The sequence below is a fragment of the Nilaparvata lugens genome, chromosome 9 (assembly GCF_014356525.2).
Source record: "Nilaparvata lugens isolate BPH chromosome 9, ASM1435652v1, whole genome shotgun sequence".
Lineage (NCBI taxonomy): Eukaryota > Metazoa > Arthropoda > Insecta > Hemiptera > Delphacidae > Nilaparvata > Nilaparvata lugens.
In genome coordinates this window covers 13,299,828-13,312,153 of record NC_052512.1, presented here as the reverse complement: position 1 = coordinate 13,312,153, position 12,326 = coordinate 13,299,828, and the positions used below count along the sequence as shown (strand labels likewise).

General features: G+C 43.2%; 1 pseudogene; it reads left to right on the top strand.

Annotated features, from left to right (window-relative positions):
- Nucleotides 1–1,077, top strand: LOC120348764 (annotated as a pseudogene).
- The last annotated feature ends 11,249 nt before the right edge of the window (nt 1,078–12,326 follow it).

Genomic DNA, 12,326 nt, shown 5'->3' with positions numbered 1-12,326 from the left:
ATGCAGCCAATCCACAAGCAGCAAGGGAGGTGCTGGCTCTCAAGTGAGTTGGCCACTCCGCCCCCTCTCTTGCCTCTGCCTACTGATGGCTTGGAGAGTGAATCATCATCACAACCTGAATTTACCCAATCCAAGTTCCTTAAATTTGCCAAAACGCACCGTACAGTGCTGAATCACATTCTGCGCCAGAGCAGCAGGCCACTTGTGGACAGGCCTTTCTTGGTGTTGGTCAAACATACCCGCATGTTGGACTTTGACGTGGAATGACGTTATTTCCGCAGTGAGCTGGAGTGTGTTGATGAGGCGGCTCATCGCAAAGAACTTGCTTTGCACGTCAAGATGGCATCCATCTTTGAGGACTCCTTCCACGAATTGCACCATTGTACTCCTGAAAAATGGAATAACCGCTACTACAACGTCTTCAAAGGGAAAAAAGGGCAGGATGCCGGAGGCCTGTTGAGAGAATGGTATATGATTATATCGAGGGATATTTTCAACCCGGATTATGCACTTTTCACTACATCAGAGGGCGACAAAGTGATGTACACTATAAATACCTCATTGCACTACAACCCGGACCATCTTCTCCACTTCAAATTCATCAGGAGGGTGATTGCAAAAGCAATCTATGACAACAAACTTCTCCAGTGCCACTTTACTTGTTCCTTCTACAAGCGAATTCTGGATATTCCGGTCAAGTAAACAGATATGGAAAGTGAGGATTACACTTCCTACAAAAGTCTCGCCTACTCGCCTACAATTACCAACACAGCTCCCTCCAGATTCAATGGTTCTGGAGAGCCCTATGTGAATTCAACCTAGCTGAAAGGGCAAAGTTCCTTCAGTTCGTGACCGGTACATCGAAAGTGCCACTCCAAGGCTTCTCAGCCCTTGAGGGTATGAATGGAGTCAAGAAATTCCAGATACACCATGATGAGAGGTCAACCGACAGATTTTCCTTCGGCTCATACCTGTTTCAATCAACTTGACTTGCCAGTGTATGAGGACAGTCAGAAGCTGCGAAACAACCTTCTGAAAGCCATTCATGAGTGCTCGGAGGGCTTCAGATTTGCTTAATCCACTTTAATGCCTCTATAAAAGAGGCAGTCAAATTATTGCAATTGAAAAAATCAGAAGAAGAGATTGTCACTAATATATGTTCAGGTTTGAATCCTGAGGAAAGATCAAGATTAGTATTCTAGTTCAAGCCTAGAAATTTTAGGGACCTCGACGAAATATGCATTCAATCACAAAATCTTCTATTTGCGAATGGGGAAAGAGATCGATTTGAGTCACATTCAGATAGAAACGTACAACAAATATTTTAAGAAGGGGGTACAGTCCCATCAAGATATTATAATTTTCAAAAATTAGGTCATATGGCTAAAGTGTGTAGATCAAATCCCAACAATGACAGTTTTGAAGAACAGATTATGAAACATAAAATGGAATCTTCAAATTCTACTAATGGCACTAAAACCATGCGTTATTTGAAATGCTTCAAATGTCAGAAAATAGGACATTATGCCAATGAATGTAGAAATAAACAAGCAAGACTAGTTTAATTTGATGAGAGAGGAAACTGCAATACTAATGAGAATAGAGGTATAATGCATAGCATTGATAATGATAATTATATCAACTCCATTGATTCGAAGTATGAATCAAGAAGTAAAGATGAATTACTCAAAGCTAGGAAGAGAGAGAGAGGAAAAATAAATTTGATAAGAATTGTAAAAGAAGGTCGCAGAAATATTCCAAGAAGATAAAAACTAAAGCTTTAACGAATAAAATCATTCCTTTTACCCTAACCCGAATTTAGCTGAGCAAGATTTCTGAAATGCGAGCCTGTAGCTGGATCTTCAGAAATTCTGGAAACTGCTAAACAGGATTTCCGCGCTAGTCTAGCAACTGCGAGCCAGTGTTATTGAGGGCTAATCTGTGACAGCCCTTAAGAGAGCGTCTGACTTGGCTTTGGTGAAGAAGAAACCAAGCGGTGCTTATACATGGGGATTTCTAGAATTCGCCTTATATCAGAGGAACCGGTAAGAGAAGCTCCCTATCAACTAAACCCTATGAAAATGGAAATCATGAATGAGAAAATCAAGAAGATACTCAAAGATGGAATAATTGAGAAGTCGACTTCATGTTATTCTAGCCCTGCGTTTTCAGTATCAAAATAGGGAGGAGGTGAACGTGTAGTCGTTGATTACTGTGCACTAAATAAGAAGATATCATTAGATTCTACTCCGCTGCCCAATCTGGATAACATATTCCACTGGTTCCATAATGCCGAGTATTTTTTTGTGTTAGATTTAAATCAAGCATATTATCAGATGCCCTTATCTGAGGAAAGTAAACATTTAACAACTTTCTGTACTCAGAGGACAACCTATCAGTATAATAGAGTTCCGTTCAGTATAAGTATAGGTGCACAAGACATGACTTCCATTCTAGATACAATCTTTGAGGATATAAAATTCAAATTTGTTTTAAATTAACTTGATGATATAGTGATTTATTCATAGGATTTTGAATCTCATTTAGTACACATTAAAGTTGTGTTATCAAAATTAAGAGAAGCCGGATTTACTGTGAAACCAGAAAAGACTAATTTTGCAAAGAAACACATTCCATTTTTAGGAAATCTAGTTGATCGAAATGGTATCACTATCGACCCTAACAGAACAAATTCCATTCGAGAATTTCCAAAGCCCAAAAATGCGAAAGCTATAGCGAGATTCATTGGTATGACTGGGTATTATTATAAATATATCCAAAACTATGCTGAAATCGCAGCTTTATTGAATGATTTGAGGAAGAAAAATGTCAAGTTTGTATGGGAAGAGATACATGACAAGGCATTCCAACAATTGAAGTATGCAATCATGAACCCACCAGTAATGAAAACTGCCGATTTTTCAAAACAATTTGCATTGCAAATAGACGGACGCAGCAAAGCTGTAGCAGCTATACTCTCACAGGAAATTGATGGAGTATTAAAGCCCATTGCTCACGCATCTAAAAAACCAACTCAGCAAGAGTGTAAGTACTCAACTTATGAAATTGAATGTTATGCTGCGATTTTTGGAATGGAAAGATTCAAACTTTACCTTCAACAAGCAAAATTCCTATTATTAACCGACAACAGTGCACTATCATGGATTCTATGACAGGACAAACAAATTTTGTCGGTCAGGAAGATGGATACATAGACTTCTAGCATTACAATTTGAAGTGGAACATATTCCTGGTCGTTTAAATGTGACCGCCGATTGCTTATTCAGGATATATCAAGATGAGAGTGATATCGAAGAAGAAGAGGATGAACATAAGGAAATTGATAGTGGAAATGTGTGGAATCTCGTGAATACATTGGAAATCACAGATTTCCCACTAGTGTTTACCAACATCAGAACACATAAAAAAATGATCCTTTCATTTCATCCTGACATAATGAAGAAAATTGCTAATAACCATGATCAGTTTCCTTACAGTATTTCCAACGGAGTATTAGTAATAAAGATTCGAAACCAAGAAAAGCTCAGAATTGTAGTACCCAAACTTCTAGTGCCACTGATATTTCGATACTATCATGACAGCATTCTCGGTGCACATCTTGGAATTTCAAAAACTATCAACAGAATCTTTGAACATTTTTATTGGCCAGATATGATGATAGATATTCAATATCTAGTTGAAACATGTATAATATGTGGTCAGAGTAGGTCTGCACAACAAACGAACTATGGATTTCTTTCTTCCAAAATAGAGGAAGAACCATTAGCCATGTTTTACATCGACACTCAGACTCAATGGAATATGTATATTTTCAGTTGTATTGATGTATTCTCAAAATTTTGTTGGTTGATTCCACTACGAAAAGCCAATTCAGAATCAATGATAAAAGCATTGAAGTCAATTTTCATAAATTTCTCAACACCCAAGTGTATCATTTCCGATTATGCTTCAATATTCACATCATCAAAATTCAAAAACTTTCGTTTCCAACTTGGGATTAGAGATAGTACTACAAGTCCATTTTACCCTAACCCGAATTTAGCTGAGCGGGATTTCTGAAATGCGAGCCTGTAGCTGCAAAAGGATCTTCAGAAATTCTGGAAATTGCTAAACAGGATTTCCACGCTAGTCTAGCAACTGCTAGCCAGTGTTATTAAGGGCTAATCTGTGACAGCCCTTAAGAGAGCGTCTGACTTGGCTTTGGAGAAGAAGAAACCAAGCGGTGCTTATACATGGGGATTTCTAGAAAAATGTTTCCATCTGCTTAAAGAAGGCTTGTATAAAAAAAATTACAGTTATAATTAATAAATGAATAAAACATAGATGTATATAAGACATTCAAATCTCTCAACCAATGGATCATTCCTAGATTTATGAAATAAAATTTCAGTTTCCCATAAGAAAAAGAGCCAAATCATTTTATTTTATAAACTGTGAGTTGCTGGGTCATACGATCTCCTTCAAATGAAAAAGGAATTCTTTGACAGTCAAAAATGTGATAGAAATAATTGATATCTTAATTGGAAATACCAGTGAAATGAAGTATTCAGAGTATTAACAAAATACAATGTACTTCCTTTCCAAAGTTCTTTGCTGGAAGTTCACCACTTGTGCGAGAGATCGCCCCACTGAGGGATAGTCCAATACAGGTATATTGATTGCACTCCCTAAATATATAGCCTAACCAACCCTTGAATAACGAAATGTCAGAGCTAGGAAGACAGCAGAAGAAAAGGCATTCTTCCACTATTGTCTATTATTAGTAGCATTCCTCTACTGAAAATAACAGTCAAGAGTTTTGGTTTGTCAAAATTCCCAGATAGGTGATGATGTTTCTACAAAATTAGTCTTAATTTTTTTTTCTACGAGAGTGCGGTATTACTTAATCTCGTTGGCTAAGTTATTAATATTTGACTCCCAAGTATTGTGTATAATTATAACTCTTATAAAGTGAGAGGATCGCCTAACAAGGAGAAACCCAGAAATAAAGTATCCTACTGTTCCCACAAAAAAATCACCAACCTTGCTACTTCCTTTGATGCTTCAATGTAGAGTGTCAATGAAGCTATTATAAAGTGTCAATATGAAATATACGGAAATAAACTAAGGTTTACTAAGGTAATGTAGGTTTACTAGGGTAATCAAGGTTTACTTTCTAATACTAATAATTCATTTTGACACTTGATTAGCCGAAAATGGCAAAATAATAAAAGTGTGCTAGTGATTAAATGTAATAATAATTTAAATCAAGCTAATTATCACATAATAAAGTTATCAAGTAACTCTGTAGAAGTAAAAGAAAAGTCTTTTAATTATATAGGTCTATGTAGGATCATTTTTATAGTATTGTTGATTTCTTGATCCATTCTCGAACAATAACAATTAACAATCATCCACAGTACATATATATATATATATATATATATATATATATATATATATATATATATATATATATTTATTTATTTATTTATCAAAATCCAATTGAACTTACTTACTTCGTGAAAGTATAATGAGGTCATTGCATTTATCTCTTAATCGCTTTTAGGTTTAATTATACATTTTGTAGTAGCAATGCAATTGGATATTATACTTATACTCTGATTGATAATAAAATTATGAGTATTGTATGAAAAAGATCATGAAATTGTCAAAAAATTGAAAATTTCTTAGTCTTTCTCATTCAATATGAATAATTACCACAATATCAACTTCTCAACTACACAAAAAGAAAAAAAAATAATTATGAGTATCTAGAATAAATTCTAGTTAAGTATTCAAGAATGAACATTCAAGAAATTGTTCGGTTGCAGTATCAACTTACAATATTCATCAATTTTTTGGTAGTCAATTTCAGATTTTCAATAACTTTCCTTTTATGATGAAATATGATGAGGTAAAATTAAATTCAAATTCAATAATAAGATGCAGTTCAGTTTGAATGTACCTATTATAATCAATGCTGTCACCAGGACCAAGCAGAGATTTAAACTTCTGAATGAATCCACTCTCTAAATAATAACCAGAATACCCTAATTCCAATACCTGTTTTACAGTTGGGAGAGATATTAGACTGCACAAGACAACAAACAAAATGGCAAATCCATGCGAACCAGGTCTCTGACAAATACTACAGGTTGTAATATTGCAAAGTGCCAAACCAAAATAGTAGATATTTTGAGTAACGAGTTTAATATTGATGCTGTCTATGCGATCAATTACCTCCCCTTGTAGCATTAACTGGTTGTCAATGCTGGATCCAATACACCTCGATGTGGTAGGTTGATGGCAGTCAATCTTTTTTGATTTGGGAGGATATCTCCAATAAAAAGTTTTATTACTTGATATGAATATCGACCATCATCTACCACCAGAAGAAATAGCATTCCAATAGTATTCATGATACTCAACATTATGTGGCTACTATAGAGCAGGTCGTGTCTTGCACAATCGATATGTGTCAGTTGAGAAAGAATGGACTTGGAAGTGTTATAAAATGAATTCAGAGCAGTGAATAGATAATATAAATGCATTGTTATAAGGAATATCCGAATGACAAGAATTGAATTGATAGATGAACAGGTTATACAAAATGTAGGTACAAACTGACCATGAGTAAATATTAAATCATAATAAAATTGAATATTCAAATAGTAATTACTGTATGAGAACCTAATAATTTCAAATTGATTGAATGAGGTAGGTGATAGTCCTTGGAAAGGGTCATAAGACATTCAAGAAATAAGTAGGCCAAGTAGACGTACAAAATTATAGTTTGAAAATATACTTAATACATAAATAGAAATAAATCAGGGTGAGGGTTCGCCTAAGGGAATAGACCTTTTGGCTACGTATGGCATGAATATCAGATTCTACTTATTGAATAAAAATCATCTTTAATAATTTTGGTACCATTAAATCTATAGTAATGACTCTTTCCCAAATGATGAATTTAAAAGCTGTATAATTTTTGTAGAATAGCGGAGATTCCCTTTTATATATATTCGAATAACTTACGGAGACTTTTGTTCTGTTTTGGTATTTGAAATATTTTTGGCTGTAGAATATTTCATGCCGGCTGGATCCTTCACGCATGGCAAAAATCGTCAATCAGACCTCACTAATTCAAACAGCTGTTGTGTCATTATACACGCCTTGTGTGAATAATTACTTTGAAAAAGTAAATCAAGATTTATTTCGGGGTGAAATAAGTCTTGAAGTGAGAAGGAGAGATTGAGCAATAAATGTTCACTGATTGTGAATTAATTAGCAGATGTTATCTGTTATAATAAACACACTGTCATTTATATCCAATGGATGGTTACTTTGCATAAGTAAATCATGTGATTGATTTTATTATTGAAATGAACAGTGAGAAGTGGAATATTGAGTTGAAATTTATAGTTCCAATTTTATTATTGTGATATAGAGAGAAGGCTGAGATCCTCATAACAGATCGAAAATGAATTATTATTTCGACCACATTTAATTGTGATATAAAATCGAAATATGTGGTGTAACATCACAACTAGTGGCTTCATGTCAACCATAAAATTCAGTATTCCTCATCATATTATAATCTCTCATATTTTATTGTGAACAATAAGTTGCAGATACACTGAACTAACTGAGGGTATCCATCACTCTGACACTTGGTAATTTTCCTGGACTCCAATTCGCCTCTATCAACTTCTGCCTCCTGTGAAGTGTTACATTGTTGTGTATCACGTTTCTTCTTGAGGATGGGGACTACAACTTGAGTCTACTTCCTCAACGAGCTCCTGGGATTATTGGAGCTGTATCTCAGCTGACTATTGCTGAGACCACGACGAGTTCCTGCCTGGTCGTGGTGGGGATCCATCCCAGTTGTCTGATGCTGGAAGTTAGGCAGTGCGAGAGCACGGCCGTGCAGGGCGCAAGCCCGGCACATGCAGTGCGCAAGCACGGCATGCAGGGCGGGAGCCCGGCCCGCAGGGCGAAAGCCCGGCAAAGGTAGTGCGCGAGCTTGACCAAAGCAGTGTGGGAACACTGCAGCCAGATTGCTAGCTCGTCCAAACGTCGTGCGCAAGCACGACACATCGGTCAGTGAGTGTCTGGATTGTCATTACGCGGACGCACACCTTCGCAGTGTGGGAACACCACGGCAGTGTGAAAACATGGCACGCAGTGCGCAAGCACGGCACGCAGTGCACAAGCACGGCATGCAGTGCGCAAGCACGGCACGCAGTGCGCAAGCACGGCACGCAGTGCGCAAGCACGGCATGCAGGGCGAAAGCCCGGCCCGCAGGGCGAAAGCCCGGCAAAGGTGGTGCGCGAGCTTGACCAAAGCAGTGTGGGAACACTGCAGCCAGATTGCTAGCTCGTCTGAACGTCGTGCGCAAGCATCACACATCAGTCAGTGAGTGTCTGGATTGTCATTACGCAGACGCACACCTTCGCGGTGTGGGAACACCGCGGCAGTGTGAAAACACGGCATGCAGTGCGCAAGCACGGCCTGCAGGGCGAAAGCCCGGCTTTTGTGTTTCTCTGTTCTGTGTTACCCTTTATCCTGCAGTGCGCGAGCACGGCTTGTCCGGACGGGGCGAAAATCCTTGTGCCTCGCTGTGTGCAAACACAGCCCTCCAGCAAAGCGCAAGCTCTGTTTCCTAGTGTAAAAGCAGGGGCTTGTTTCCCGGCAAGTCAGCGGGCGTGTACACACCGCGACGACTTGAGCTCTCAGGGCCAGTCAGAGGTGCTATTCACCTTTTATGTTTTGTGTGTTTTTTGTGTTTTGTGTGTTTTTGTGCTCTGTGTTACCCGCCCCTCCTGGCAGTGCGAGAGCACTGCGACTCTCACCTGCAGTGCGGAAGCACGGCGTCCAGGGCAGTGTGGAAACACGGCGACTCGGCAGTGCGAGAGCACTGCGTCCATTTATGTACAGTGCGAAGCACAACACTTCCTTGCAGTGTGGAAGCACGGCGATTCCTAGCAGTGCGAAAGCACTGCGCTCTTACCTGCAGTGCGGAAGCACGGCGTCCAGGGCGGTGCAGAAGCACGGCGACTCGGCAGTGCGAAAGCACCGCGTCCTTATTTTTGCAGTGCGACAGCACGGCGTTTCATTGCAGTGCGGAAGCACGGCGTTCCCTTGCAATGCGACTCGAGTTCTCAGAACCGGTCGAAGGTGTTGTTCACCTTGTTTTTTTATTTTGTGTTACCCGCCCCTCCTGGCAGTGCGAGAGCACCGCGACTCTCACCTGCAGTGCGGAAGCACGGCATCCGGGGCAGTGTGGAAACACGGCGATTCAGCAGTGCGAAAGCACTGCGTCCCTTTTTATGCAGTGCGAGAGCACGGCGCTCCCTTGCAGTGTGAAAGCACAGAGATTCCTAGCAGTGCGAAAGCACTGCGCTCTTACCTGCAGTGCGAAAGCACGGCGTCCAGGGCAGTGCGGAAGCACGGCGACTCGGCAGTGCGAAAGCACCGCGTCCTTATTTTTGCAGTGCGACAGCATGGCGTTTCATTGCAGTGCGGAAGCACGGCATTCCCTTGCAATGCGACTCGAGTTCTCAGAACCAGTCAAAGGTGTTGTTCACCTTGTTTTTTTTATTATTGTGTGTTACCCGCCCCTCCTGGCAGTGCGAGAGCACCGCGACTCTCACCTGCAATGCGGAAGCACGGCATCTGGGGCAGTGTGGAAACATGGTGATTCGGCAGTGCAAAAGCACTGCGTCCCTTTTTATGCAGTGCGAGAGCACGGCGTTTCCTTGCAGTGTGAAAGCACGGCGATTCCTAGCAGTGCAAGAGCACTGTCACTCTTACCTGCAGTGCGGAAGCACGGCGTCCAGGGCAGTGTGGAAGCACGGCGACTCGGCAGTGCGAAAGCACCGCGTCTTTATTTTTGCAGTGCGACAGCACGGCGTTTCATTGCAGTGCGAAAGCACGGCGTTCCCTTTTAATGCGACTCAAGTTCTCAGAACCGGTCGGAGGTGTTGTTCACCTTGTTTTTTTTTTTTGTGTTACCCGCCCCTCCTGGCAGTGCGAGAGCACCACGACTCTCTCCTGCAGTGCGGAAGCACGGCATCCAGGGCAGTGTGGAAACACGGCGATTCGGCAGTGCGAAAGCACTGCGTCCCTTTTTATGCAGTGCGAAAGCACGGCATTTCCTTGCAGTGCAAAAGCACGGCGGTTCCCAGCAGTGTGAAAACACCGCGACTCTCACCTGCAGTGCGGAAGCACGGCGTCCAGGGCAGTGCGGAAGCACAGCGATTCGGCAGTGCGAAAGCAACGCGTCCTTTTTTTTGCAGTGCGACAGCACGGCGTTTCATTGCAGTGCGGAAGCACGGCGTTTCCTTGCAATGCGACTCAAGTTCTCAGAACCGGTCGAAGGTGTTGTCCACCTTGTTTTTTTTGTATTTTTTGTTACCCGCCCCTCCTGACAGTGCGAGAGCACCGCGATCTCACCTGCAGTGCGGAAGCACAGCATCCAGGGCAGTGCGGAAGCACAGCGTCCAGGGCAGTGCGGAAGCATGGCGACTCGGCAGTGCGAAAGCACCGCGTCCTTATTCATGCAGTGCGCAAGCACGGCAAAGTTAGGCAGTGCATGAGCACGGCCGCGCAGGGCGCAAGCCCGGCACATGCAGTGCGCAAGCATGGCGAAGTTAGGCAGTGCGTGAGCACGGCCGCGCAGGGCGCAAGCCCAGCACATGCAGTGCGCAAGCACGGCGGTTCCTAGCAGTGCGAAAGCACTGCAACTCTCACCTGCAGTGCGGAAGCATGGCGTCTGGGGCAGTGCGGAAGCATGGCGTCTGGGGCAGTGCGGAAGCACGGCGACTCTGCAGTGCGAAAGCACCGCGTCCTTTTTTTTTTGCAGTGCGAAAGCACGGCGTTTCATCGCAGTGCGAAAGCACGGCGTCCCCTGTTGCCGTGCGGAAGCACGGCGGTCTCTTGCAGTGCGGAAGCACGGCGTCTTCACGCAGTGCGAAAGCACGACACAGATCTTTGATATCTTGTTCGGAAGCTAGGCCTAGGACTTGGCCAGATAGCTTGCTCATTTCTTCGGACGGTGCCGACGCACCACCACCGGTTGGCAAGGAGTCAACCTGGCGCCGTTCGTGCTTGGTCTATAATGAACGGCGGAGAGGCGGCAGAATGTACTCTGTCTCTTGGGTCATTCTGTCACCCGTTTACCCTTTCCATCCTCACCCCCCCCCTCTCCTCGCCATTTCTTTTCCCCCCCTTTCCCTTAGTAGGAACAGTGTGTCACGATGTATATCATAACTAGAGAAAGGAATTGAGTTTGGGGCTCATTTATTTGACGCTCGGTTAACTTTGCTAGAATCAAAGGGGTCAATGTGCAAGCCAGCCGCTGGCCTACCGCTCAGCGGTGCTGCGCATCCTCTCTCCCCTCCATCTCGGTCACTGAGGGAGGCTCGAGAAAGGCTAGCAGGAGGAAGTCGAGTTCGGAAAGCCAGTGCAAGGAGTCGAGTTCGGAAAGCCAGTGCGAGCGGTCGAGTGAGGTGAGAAGGAAGCAGCGTGCAAACACTGTAAGCTCCATTGCTCAACATCCGTTTGGGCGAGTGCTGATTGACGTTTAACACGTATTTAGACGACGGGCTACCGGTTTTGGCCAACGGCGACATGTCAGGTCTTGGTCGAAATCTGACTACCCATTGGTACATCACCAGTGGAGCATCGAAGTGCGAGAGGACCTCAAGGAAGGAGAGGAAAAGCCTTTCCAGCGACTCTGCGACCGATCCGGACCCCTGGAGAACACCCAGTGCTTGAGGACTTAGATTTTGCGTCTGTGAGAGAAGTCCAGTGAGCGGGCCCCTGCAACGCGTCGATTCCATTCTGAATCAAAAGAGGACCTCTAGAAAGGCTAGGGAAAGCCTTTGCGAGAGCTCCGCGACCGATCCGGACCCCAGGAGAACACCCAGTGCTCGAGGACTTAGACTCCGCGTCTGCGGGAGAAGTCCAGCGAACGGACCCCCGCAACGAGTCAATTCCATCCCGAATCGAAAGAGGACCTCAACTAAGGCCAGGGAAGGCCTTTGCGAGAACTCCGCGACCGATCCGGACCCCAGGAGGACACTTAATGTCCGGCGACTAGGACTTAGAAAAGTCTGGAGCGCTAGCCGCCGCAATGTACTGATTCTATACGGAATCGAGAGAGGACCTCAAGTAAGGCTAGGGAAAGCCTTTGCGAGAGCTCCGCGACCGATCCGGACACCAGGAGAACACCCGGTGCTCGAGGACTTAGACTCCGCGTATGCGAGAGAAGTCCAGCGAACGGGCCCCCGCAATGAGTCGATTCCATTCCGAATCGAAA